At 41.8% G+C, this 12,710-nt stretch overlaps 1 long non-coding RNA gene and 1 pseudogene across 1 annotated transcript; both read right to left on the bottom strand.

The window, feature by feature from the left end:
- Positions 1-1,229: 1,229 nt before the first annotated feature.
- On the bottom strand, positions 1,230-6,214 carry LOC122760977 (annotated as a pseudogene).
- Positions 6,215-10,183: 3,969 nt separating this feature from the next.
- LOC122760982 lies at positions 10,184-11,575 on the bottom strand. The gene is made up of 2 exons (XR_006358513.1): positions 11,309-11,575; positions 10,184-11,209 (listed from the first exon to the last, which is right to left on the bottom strand). It is a non-coding gene; the product is annotated as an uncharacterized LOC122760982 (long non-coding RNA).
- Positions 11,576-12,710: the final 1,135 nt, after the last annotated feature.

Below are 12,710 nucleotides of genomic sequence, written 5' to 3'. Positions count from 1 at the left end.
CTTCAGGAAAAAGTTGTGTTTATATTCTGTTCATGCAGAATTTGTCTATAAACCTTAAACCAGAGAGAACTTTGATTTTGACTCATGTTACAGAGTCTTGGAGGCGGAGCTTTAACCTGAGGTCCAACAGAAAGGGGCGGGCTTTGTCCCTCCAGTGTTCATGTTTACAGCAGAGTCACTATCATGTCTGTGTCTGCAGCCTCTTCATGTTATTTGATATAATGTGAATGTAAATGACTTTCTCGTGGTGTTATGTGGTTTACACTTGAAGGTGTTTGTGGAAGACTTTTAAAAAAAGGTCAATGAAGTCTACTTTCTGGGAAATTGTCCTCATTTTTGACAGAAAAAGTGAAGAAAACTAACTCTAACATTGTCTTAAAAGAAGAGAATGACAACTTCATGTAAGCTTTAATAAACAGTAACAAACAACAGTTTGAATGAAATCCCTGCTGCTCCTGCTTCACTACTGCTGTGTTTAAAACACAAAGGTCAAATTCACTCTCTCTGTACTTACGTACTTACCCTAACTCTTAGTTTGTTTCATGTCTTTTTCATTTGTTTCCATGTCTTGTCACTAGTTCTCCTGTCAATCAACTCATTTCCCTCACCTGCTTTTCCATTGGCTCATTAGTCCCTCAGTGATTATATAGCAGCCCATTTTCAGATGGTCTTGTGTTGGTTTTTTGCTCCAGCATTTCTAGTTAGTCTTCTTGTTCTGATGTGTTTGCCTGTTTGTGACTGATTTCCTGCTTTTGGACTTAGTAATCTGCGCTTTCCTGCCTCGTTGTCGTGCTTTTGGGTTCTCCCTTGCCAAGGTGTCAATTCTTAAAGTCAGAGAAGACTCACTTTCATTTCTTTGCTTGTGATAAAGATCATTTCTTTATATTTTGCTCATTTCTTCATGCTTTTGTCAGAGTTTGAAGGAAAATGACGTTCCAGTCTGAAAGTGGCTACTTTGACGTTTTCTAACCAAACAAGATGTGCTGCTGTTTTTACAGTGTATGATACAGTGGATCTATAATCTGTGATGAAGTCAAACTACAAACAGCTGATGGACGCTCATCATGTGAGGCGCTCAGCTCTAGTCTGTGAGTAGCAGCAGCTCGTGGCTCGGCTGTTGTCTCTCTGTGTCTTTGTGTCCAATCATGAAGTCTGTCACTATTGTGCTGTCACAGCTTCACTGAGGAAACACTGATGTTTGTCTGACTGTGATTAGAACAACACTCTACTCACCTCAGAGTCTCCAGTCTGTAGTCTGGACTCTTCTGAAGATCACGCAGAGGCTTCACTGCTGAATCCTGCAGCTGGTTCTGTCTCAGGTTCAGGTCTCTCAGGTGTGAGGGGTTGGACTTCAGAGCTGAGACCAGAGAAGAACAGCTGATCTCTGTCAACCTGCAGCGACACAACCTGAATAAAGAATAAAACATGAGACTTTAGACAACTGTGTGTGTGTGTGTGTGTGTGACTGTGTGTGTAGTTTATTTTATTCATCAGTGAATAAAATGAGTTTAATGTAAATGAAATGAAAGTTTAAAAAAACAACAGCAGCTTCAGTCAGTGAACTCACCCAGAGTCTCCAGTCTACAATGTGGACTCTCCAGTCCAGAACACAGCAGCTTCACTCCTGAATCCTGCAGCTGGTTCCACTCAGGTCCAGGTCTCTCAGGTGTGAGGGGTTGGACTTCAGAGCTGAGACCAGAGAAGAACAGCTGATCTCTGTCAAACTGCAGTTCCACAACCTGAATAAAGAATAAAAGTGTTTTGTTCAGCAGGTGAATTTTAATGTGTGAGTCAAATATCAGCTGTGAGGATGAAAATGTATCTGAACATTTTCTACAGTGTATTTAGAAAGCATGAGTCATGTGACTGTGAGACACACGAGTGTGTGAAGGTTCAGTTCAAGTGAACGTGAAGAATAAAGACGTTTGACGCAAAGAAACAGCAGCAAAATGACAAAGAAGTCACAGGTGAATTTCAACACAGCCTCACTTTTCACATCAAGTTCAACTCAATGAAATGAATCAATGATAAGAAGCAGAAACAGGTGGAGTCTGTGTGCAGGCTGTACACTGAGAGGTTCAATACTGCCCTCTACACATCAAAGTCCTGAATCACACTTCTTCTCAACATCTTTACAATTCTATATTTTACACTTGATTTGATTCTTTGATTCATCTGTGTTTAGTAAACCAGCTTAAAGGTGCATTACCACCACCTTTATTGCTGCAAAGAATTCTGGGACACGGTCGTCCGCCAAACATACACCAGATGACGAGTCATGTGACAGTTTGGACACGCCCACGTCACAGTGAAGATGAGAGGACGCTCCTGTTTGTTTGTAAACAGTCACAGCTGTGACATCATCAACAACACTCATTCTGATTGGCTACATATGAACGTGTCAGAGGAGAAAGTGAAAAACATCAAGTTCAGTCAGAAAAGGTCAAAGCTGCGACTGACGTGAAAACTACAGCGACTGAAACACTTTAGAAAACAAAAAACACGTCAGCTGTGAAAAGATCCTGATTCTACATCTGAGGGAAGAAAAAGTGGAAACATGGAACAACCATCACTGATTCAACTCATGTGACAACATGAATGACTTTCAGTTGTGGATGAAACATCTGACATTTACAACAGTAACAGAGAGTCAGTGAACTCACCCCAGAGTCTCCAGTCTACAATGTGGACTCTCCAGTCCAGAACACAGCAGCTTCACTCCTGAATCCTGCAGCTTGTTCTCACTCAGGTCCAGTTCTCTCAGGTGTGAGGGGTTGGACTTCAGAGCTGAGGCCAGACAAGAACAGCTTATCTCTGTCAAACTGCAGTAACACAACCTGAATAAAGAATAGAAGATGAGACTTAAGAGTTCGACTCTTCTAACTGACTCAGATCTTTTACTCTCGGACAGTAAATTGAACTAATCTTTTTTTGAGTCATTTCGTTCATTTCATTCATTTTTACAGTGGGTGGCGCTGTATCCCTCTTGTGGGCGTTGTAAAAGAGACCACGGTTCTCAAACACTTAACACTGTAGGCAACATCGTTTCGCTTCAGCTGACAAAGTATAATAAACAAAATGCAATTCAAACCATATGAAACCCGAGGAAAGCAAATACACACCTCAATAAAGTGACAAGTGACTTGTGTCCTGTATCCTCTCTGTCATTGTTGTTTAACAGCACGACAGTGACTCAGTAGCTGTCACGTGACCTGAGGACGGACGCTCGCTCAGTTGAGTGAATCCTGAACTAATCATTTCTGTTTCCTTTCCTGCTGAGCTTATGCAGCTGTCTGCCATGTGGCGAAGGAAGGTACTGCATGAAAATGAACGAATCACTCACTGAGATGACTCATTACTCCCGAGTCATATAAAAGATTAGTTCATTTTGAACAAATCATTCACGAACGACACATGACTAGTTTAGACAAAGTTGCTGCTTGAAACCAGTAGTATTGTTATCATTGTTATTAATGATACTATAATTAAAGTTGATATCAGTCTAATGTTTATGTCTCATTAATAGAACATCAATAACATTGTAGTTGTATAAAAATGTCATAAGTCCTGTTTAAACTTAGAAGCTCACACAACTGTTATATTTCTGCTCCTGGTCTCTCTCTTCTGTCTCTACCTCACCTCCCTCTTTCACTTTCTCTCCCCCTCCTCTCCTCTGTCCTCCATTTTGTCCTTTCACCACAACTGGTCGAGGCAGATGCTGCACATGTTTGAGTCTGGTTCTGTCACAGATTTTCTCTCCACTGCCCCCTAGTGTTTGTTCATTGTGTGAACAGATGTTATGTATCATGTCTGAACTCACCGAGCCTTCCTGCAGTTCCTCACAGCTGGAATCAGTCTCTGTTTCCCCTGGACTGATGTGTTGTACTTTTCCAGGTCCAACTCATCCAGAACCTCCTCAGACATCTGCAGCATGTAGGCCAGAGCTGAGCAGTGGATCTCAGAGAGTTCCTGTTCTCTGTTCTTTGACTTCATGAACTCTTGGATCTCCTGATGCACTGATTGCTCGTTCATCTCTGTCAGACAGTGGAAGATGTTGATGCTTCTGTCAGGTGAGATATTGTCTGTGTTCATCTTCTTCAGGTTCTCAATGACCCTCTGGATGATTTCTGGACTGTTCTGAGTCTGACCCAGCAGACCTCCTAAGAGTCTGTGGTTGGACTCCAGACAGAGTCCATGAAGGAAGCGAACAAAAAGGTCCAGGTGACCATTTTCACTTTGAAGGGATTTCTCCATGGCTGCTTTCAGAAACACATCAAGAGAAGTGTAACCACCATCATCATCATCAACTTTTTTTCTGAAGAAGTCCTGCAGTACCTCTGTTTTCCTGCTGGTGAAACAGTGGAACATGTAGACTGCAGCCAGAAACTCCTGGACGCTTAGATGAACAAAGCAGTAGACTGATTTCTGGAAGATCACGCTCTCTCTTCTGAAGATCTCTGTACAAACTCCTGAGTACACCGAGGCTTCTGTCACACTAAGACCACACCGCTCCAGGTCTTCTTGGTAGAACATGATGTCTCCTTTCTGCAGATGTTCAAAGGCCAGCCTCCCCAGCTTCAGAAGAAAGTCCCCGTCGGCCTCCATCAGCTCCTGTGGACTCCTCTCGTGTCCTTTATCATATTTGTTCTTCTTCCTCTTGGTCTGAACCAGCAGGAAGTGTGAGTACAGGTCTGTCAGGGTCTTGGGCAGCTCTCCTCTCTGCTCTGTGGTCAACATGTGCTCCAGAACTGTAGCACTGATCCAGCAGAAGACTGGGACTTGACACATGATGTGGAGGCTCCTGGACGTCTTGATGTGTGAGATGAGTCTGCTGGACAGATCTTCAGTTCTGGATCTCTTCCTGAAGTACTCGTCCTTCTGGTCGTCAGTGAAGCCTCGTACTTCTGTTACCCTGGCAACGCATGTAGGAGGGATCTGATTGGCCGCCGCAGGTCGAGAAGTTATCCAGACGAGAGCCGAGGGAAGCAGATTCCCCTGGATGAGGTTGGTCAGCAGCATGTTGACTGATGACGTGTGTGTGACGTCAGAAACCAGCGTCCTGCTGCTGAAGTCCAGTGAGAGTCTGCTTTCATCCAGGCCGTCAAAGATGAACAAAGGTTTACAGACAGCGAGCTCCTCTGCTCTGACCTTCTCTAATGTTGGATGGAAAACATGGAGCAGCGTGAGAAGACTGTGCTGCTGATCTCTGATCAGGTTCAGCTCCCTGAACAAGAGCACAATCAGCAGATTCACATCCTGGTTTTCCGAACCCTCGGCCCAGTCCAGAGTGAACTTCTGCACCGAGAAGGTTTTTCCAACACCAGCGACGCCGTTGGTCAGGACGACTCTGATGCTCCCCTGCTGGTCAGGTAAGGCTTTAAAGATGTCGCAGCACTTGATGGGAGTGTCCTGGACCGTCTTCTTCTTGGAGGTCGTCTCCAGCTGCATCACCTCATGTTGAGTATTGACCTCTTCACTCTGTCCCTCTGTGATGTAGAGCTCAGCGAAGATCCTGTTCAGGGGGGTTCTACTTCCTGTTCCTTCAGTTCCTTCAGTCACATGTTCAAATCTGCTCCTCAGACTGATCTTATGTTCATCTAGAACCTTCTGCAGACCAACATCTGCTGAAAAACAAGAGACAAAGAATGTGAGCAGCTGAGGATTATTTTCATCAGTGTCATGTTTTTCTGTGACGTTGTTGTTTTATGTTGTTTGTTGCCAAATGAAAAACTACATTTTCACTGTAATGACTTGAATAACTTTATTCTGAAAGACTGAATCATTCTAGAAGAACTGTGATGATTGTGAAGGAAAGAGTATCATCTGCATACAAGAGAACAATCATGAGAGAAAAGCAGCAAAATGAGGGGAAACCTTCATTTCTTCAACCTGCAGGGGGCAGCAGAGAGTTACACTCCATCATGGAGTTAACATGAGTCACATTTTTAACTTTTAAACTGTTTTCTCCTGTTTTTCCATTTCTAAAGGCTGCTCTCCTTATGAGTCTTACCAAAGATGCTCTGTGGTCCACATCCTGTCCTGGGTCTTTGTCCACACTGGGGACAGCAGGAGTCTCCTGGTGGACCAGACTGGTCCCAGTATGAGGAGATGCAGCGTCTGCAGAACCAGTGACCGCAGCTGGTGGAGACTGGATCCTTCAGGACGTCCTGACACAGAGGACAGCGGGACGTCTGCTCGTCCACAGAAACAGCAAACTTGTGTCTGTGGAGACATTTCTTTATCACTGACACGTCAGGGACAGGTGGACATGTCTCTGTGGAGACATCCTTACAGCTTTGTCTCACAGTGGTTCTGATGGACTGTTGTAAAGGTCTAACCCTGAGGCTCATCCTCACACTCTCTCTGACTCGTCAATGGTTTGACTCATTGATCCGTTTCATCAGATTCTGGATCAGTTCAGTTCAGTCTGTTGCTCACACACACATTTAGTTCTTCTTCCTTCACAAAAGTCCAATCAAAGACGTTTCCCTCCAACAGATGGAGGTTATTTCTTATCTTAATTCAAGAGCATATCATATTGATTTGAGAGCATTATTTATTGAGTCTCTTACTTTGTCTCTGAGGCTCCAGGTTCATGACTGAAGCATAAAGGTTGGTCCATAGACTGGTCACTCTTCACAGACAGACCGCTGGGTCCTGGAGACTCTGCTCTCTGTCTCTGGTTCTGACCTCTGCAAACACAAACATCACATGATCACTGATGATGGTCTTTGTTTAGACACTTTGATCACAAACAGATTTCAGGTTTACAGACTGTGGTCGCTGATCTTTGTGTAAAGACTGATCCTCTACAGCAGTGGTGCCAAACTGGCGGCCCGCGGGCCATATGTGGGCCTTCAATCGATTCCATGCGGTCCCCCCACTTAAATATCATGTTATAATACAAACATGGCCCACGACCTCACCTTGTTTTAAACACAGTGTGTAGCTGAGGCACAGCTGCCAGCTAGGTGATAGAATATATGTTTTTATAACAGTAATAATAAGACATTTGCTCATAATGATCACATTATTAAATTTATGACATAAAACATTCAATTACATATATAAATAAGCTTGTTAGGGACCGAGCCACAAATGGCAGTGGCTGAAACGGCTCCTGGCACAAATTTGTGTGAGGAAACCATTGTTATCCTTCTTCTTATTATTATTATTATCATCATTATTATAATATGTATTATTATCCTTATTATTATTATTATTATTATTGTTATTATTATTATTATAAAGCGCCAATTTGTACTTGACACATGAAAGGTGAAAAGTTGTCAAAAGGTTCCGTGGATTCAAAAGTGAGGTCAGGAAACTGCTGCACTCCCCGACTCCCCATCATCAGTCCTAGTTTGATGGTTTCATTACAGTTGTCCACTGTTGAACTGTGCCCTCAGTTATTCTTTGTTTATTTGTATTGATTGTTTATTGATGTTGGGCAAACTTCATGTGTGAAAGTGACGAGCCACCTGTGATACTGAGCGTGTTCAATCAAAGCTGCGTCTGATTGCAGTTCATGAGCGTGGAGCAGAGTGATGGAGAAGAGCGTCTTCTTTCTTTTCCTTTAAGTTCGTGCTGATCTGGGTTCGCCACGTGTCGCCACTGTATGACCTTGCTCTGCCGACATCCACGTTATTATTTGCGTCATTTGAAATAAATGTGTATTTGATATGAACAGATTGATTTTGTATCATAAACAGTATCACAAAGTATACGTGTGATATCATGATGCAAGATTGTGTTTTAACTTGAAGCTCGTGCTACTGAACACTTGTTTTTTGACGACTCTATGTTCCGTAGTCCGGCCCCCTCTTGACCAGAATAGACGCTCATTGGCCCCCAGGTCATTAGAGTGTGACGGCCCTGCTCTACAGGTACAGTCAGCATTTAGACATGACGGTAGTCAGAAATCTACAGGACCTGATGGTTTCTCAGCCTCTGTGCTAAAAAACTGCTCTCCTGAACTTCATGATGCTTTCTGTGCAATCTTTGAAAAACTGACAGAGAATCCTGTTGTTCCAGAGCTATGGAAGCGTTCTATTATCATTCCTGTGCTGAAGCTCTCATGTCCGGCTGAAAACAACACAAAGAAGTACAGGAAATACAGTGTTTCCAAAGAGTTATGGTCAATATGATCAAGCCTGCTATTTCTGAACATTTAGACAAAGATCAATACAATGGATGTCATCATGATGACGTGCAGTGAGTCATGTGACCCAAGGACAACTGCAGCTGGTTTAAAAACTCACAGCTGATGACAAATGACTTTGATGTCGTTGTAGAACCAATCACATGAATCTTTCTAGTGACTTTTTCACTCACTTCTAGTTGAGTTTTCCACTCGTTTATTGTGTTTAGCGCACAACAAAGTCTGTTGTTGTCTTGTTGTCAGTGCATTGTTACAAGTTTTCTCAGGACAAAAGTTTTTATGACGGTAAAACAGCTGTGTGTGTGTGATTCTGTCTTTGTGAGGACACAGGTTTGGTTGTGACTTCTTCACAGGACAAAGTGTCTTACTTTGTCTCTGAGGCTCCAGGTTCATGACTGAAGTTATAAGGTTGGTCCATAGACTCATCAGCCTTCACAGACAGACCGCTGGGTCCTGGAGACTCTGCTCTGTCCTCGTCTTCCTCCACACAACCACTCATCTGCTGGACTTCAGTCATTCTGAGACACACACACACACACACAGGTTGATCACAGATTTACTGATGCAGAAATTTAGAAGATGTGTGTCTCTACCTCATCTCCCTCTTGTCCTTTCTCTCCCCCCTTTCTGTCCCCCATTTTCCTTTCACCCCGACCGGTCGAGGCAGATGACCGCACATGTGTGAGTCTGGTTCTGTCAGAGATTTCTTCTTCTGTTAAGAGGGAGTTTTTTCTCTCCACTGATGACTAGTGTTTGCTCATTGTGTGAACTGTTGTGTTTCTCTGCTCTCCTTGATGTTGTCTATGTACAGACCTGAGATCATGTATGTTAAGATTTGGCGCTATACAAATACAATTCAATTGAATAAACCGTCCCAATATACAGATTTACAGAGAATAACTTGTTTTCTACTGTAAAGTGTAAACCTCATATATAAAAAGCACGTCTTCTCTTTGTTGTTGTCATGAGTTTGTGCAAATGAGCTCCTCACTGACTTATCACTGCTCCACTCAAAGCATCATATTGAAAGCACTTTAAAGAGTTACCTCTCAGTTTGAGTGGAAAATCTCCTTCATGTTTCCTGGAGGACGTCTGATGTGGATCTGTGTTCAGTCCAGTGATCACACGAGAGAAAACTGTAACACATCAGGAGTTTTCTGTCAGAGAAGGTGTTTTATGAAACCTGCTGTTCATGTCACTTACATATTTGTGCCAGTAGATGGTGCTAGGCTACTCTGTATGTGACTGAAGGGCTGTTGTCTGCATTCAAGTCAGCTGATGAGCTCAGTTTTGAGAGCAAAAGTCCAATTAGATCCTGGATTACTTATTAACTGCATATTTGTTCATCAAGGACATCAAAAAGTACTAAGTACAATTACATTTCAATCATAAATGTGGATTTGATACCACTTCAAAAAAAGAATAACCTCAGTTTTGTTCAAGTCAACTTTGACCCTGGATTACTCCCAAAGTTCCAAGACAGTCTGGCTGCAGACCTGCACTGTGAGGTCTCCTGCACGGTCAGAACTGGAAGTTGATTCGAAGCCTTTCAAAATAAAAGCGAACATACCGGAAGCACGTATTTTTCGTTCCCCATGAGAAGTGTGGAGACGACGAGGTGAGTAAAAGTCAAGTGACAACAACTTTGTGTCAGACGAAGAAACAGAAACAGTCTTTATTCACTAGAACGTTATGTTGCACACTATATATTGACTATATAAAGTTATATTAATTTGAAAGAATTGGGTTTTGGACTTTTGGGTAGTTTTTAGCGTTGTTATCGTATCGATAGTGCTCACTTAAATGTGCCATTTTCCTACTCAAAGACCAAGAAAACTGAGTTATATCATATAGTTTTTATATCATTTTGTTTTACTTATTACGACATTATTTGTCTCTTACAGATGCATATTTCAATCTTAAGTACCGACACTACGCCCAAAGTTGAACGCTGCACGTCATGCTGCAAGCGATTTCACTGCCCCCTGTTCCTAAAAGTGACACCAACACAATTGTCCAAGCTGCAGAGCCACTTAGAGGCACATAGGAAAGGTGGCATTTTATTTAAAGGTAAGCATAATGTATTTGTCTGTGTGTTTGTACTCATAAGTATGAGCCAACGCTACTAACTTCTGACAGGTTGTGGTTTGGCTGGTAAAAGGGGAAAAGGAAAATGAAGGGAATGTAAGTTGCAGTGAAGAACACCTGACACCTCACCTCACAGTTTTAGTCACTTTCAAAAATGAAAAGTTTAGAATCACATTCATAACAGAGGTTATTGGTTATGTGGGTCATGTAACTAGGTATTCAGTCATTCACTTTGAATACACAAAGCTAAGTTCATTTAAAATCATCAACCCTCACACCCTCCACTGGCAAATCCATGTGGTCCACAAGGTAAGAACATAGCACAAACAATATTAAGCAATTATTCAATGAATTATGAGTAGGGCTGTAACAATATGCAATATGAAACCGAAATCGCGACACTCAGATGCACGATCCTGTGTCGCGGTGTGAGAAGGCAGAATCGTGACACACCCCTTCCAACTCCCAGAGTGATCCCTCCCGTTCAGATCCAATGAATCATGTGACGCCTGCCTGCAAAAGTTGAGCTAGTTGAAGAACGTGAGGAAACATGGCAACCAACCCAGAAATAGCGGATCCTCCCTCTTCATGTCAGTCAGCAGTATGGCAACATTTGGGCTACATGGTGGAGATAAAGGACGGCAATCGTGTAGTCGACAAGACCCACACAATTTGCTGTAAGTGCTTTAAGTGACAACAGATAACGGCAGAAACATTGCCAATGCTGTCGAAGCGGCCGGATTTTCACCGCATATACGTTAATCTGGCTGCGCAGAGAGCGATGGGCGTTCACCAGACGTCCCGACTCCTCGGCAGAGTGAGGACAGTTGTCACGTTTTTCCACCGCAGCACAACAGCTGCAGCTGTGTTGAAGGAGAAACAGGTGATGCTACAGCTGCCCTTACACAAGCTGGTCACTGCAGGTGACATTGTCACAGCACAGAGAGCAAGCCTCCTCTTCTGAAGAACAAGAAGAAGAAGAAGAATGTTCAACTCCCTTAAATCAAGTTTGGTTTTCTTAAGAGAAAGAAGTTGTTTATTTGTTTCATGTTTACTTACTTGATGTGTGGTTTGCAGCACAGGCAGTAAGCCTCAGTTACCTCAGTGTGAAACACTAGCCATTTCATTTACTTTGTAAATGTAAGAGAACTTGATTGAAGAAGAATTTTCAACATGCTCCAATCATCTCCACAGTGGAGTTTAGTTCTGTTTGTTTTTCAACAGTATTTTGTTACAAAGAAAACACAAGTGTTATAGCTTTGGCTATTTATGGCTATTTATATTGTTAATAATTTGCATAGTTAATCTTGTTCTTTGGTGTTCAGTTTATAAAGGTTTTTTCAACCCCCACAAAAAAAATAAAATAAATTGTGATACGAATCGAATCGTGGGTTTGGTGTATCGTTACAGCCCTAATTATGAGGTGTTACAATTGCAAACACACATAAGATATGCCTACATAAAAAAATGAGTAAATCAATATGTAAATGGCTCCAACAGTGCAGGGGGCTACATTTTCAATGCTAAATAATGGTATAAAAGAACAGTCAGCAATAGGTTGGAGTATAGATGCATTATGCCATCACACATTAAGGTGTATTTACAGAGATTTATTGTTTCAAAATTCATTTGTAGTGCACACTAAACTAACAGCTGTCCTTTTTACGAATTAAATTAAAATACTGGAGTAAAATAATGCATGTTTTGAGGAGGCTAATAATGTTTTAAGGGATCATAACAATAGCTGTACATCTAGTTTGCCCTGATTATCTGTAGAATAACCCTAGTGGGTCATAACGTTTTGTATTTTATTTTTTTAATAAAATATTTTGTTTGATTTTATTTTTAATATTATCCTGCGTTTTTTCACCTTATCCAGTTGAACTGGAAAGATATACCGTTTTTTTTAAAATCTCTTTAATTAAACACATGGATACACATAAACATATTTACATTGTAAACATAAAATAAAGACCCAAGAAATAAACATCGGGAACGAAAAATACGTGCTTCCGGTATGCTCGCTTTTATTTTGAAAAGCTTCCGATCCTGACAGTACAGGAGACCTCAAAGTGCAGGTCTGCAACGAAAGGTCCTGACAGTGCAGGTCTGCAGCCAGACCCCTCTCAAAAGTTTTTGGTGCATTAAGCACTTATAGTACTTGTAGTACTTATAGTACTTAAAGCTACTAAATCAAGTCATTATTTTGATGATAATATGAATATATGACATTATTATTTCACTTTTAATCCAAATGATCATTTACAATCGTTCATTTAATCTCATTTAACATTGTGTTCGCGTTTGACGGGACTTTATGTTTCGGTTTGGACGCTTGAGTAGAATTGACATAAAGAAGAAAACATGACGTCACATTTAGGAAAAACAAAAGACGACTGACTGGAGTTATGACAGGCTGGAAGTTTCCATTCTAATCTGTCAGGATTAAGCAGGACATATA

The sequence above is a fragment of the Solea senegalensis genome, unplaced genomic scaffold, assembly GCF_019176455.1.
Source record: "Solea senegalensis isolate Sse05_10M unplaced genomic scaffold, IFAPA_SoseM_1 scf7180000014267, whole genome shotgun sequence".
Taxonomy (NCBI): domain Eukaryota; kingdom Metazoa; phylum Chordata; class Actinopteri; order Pleuronectiformes; family Soleidae; genus Solea; species Solea senegalensis.
This window is presented reverse-complemented; position numbering and strand designations above follow the sequence as displayed.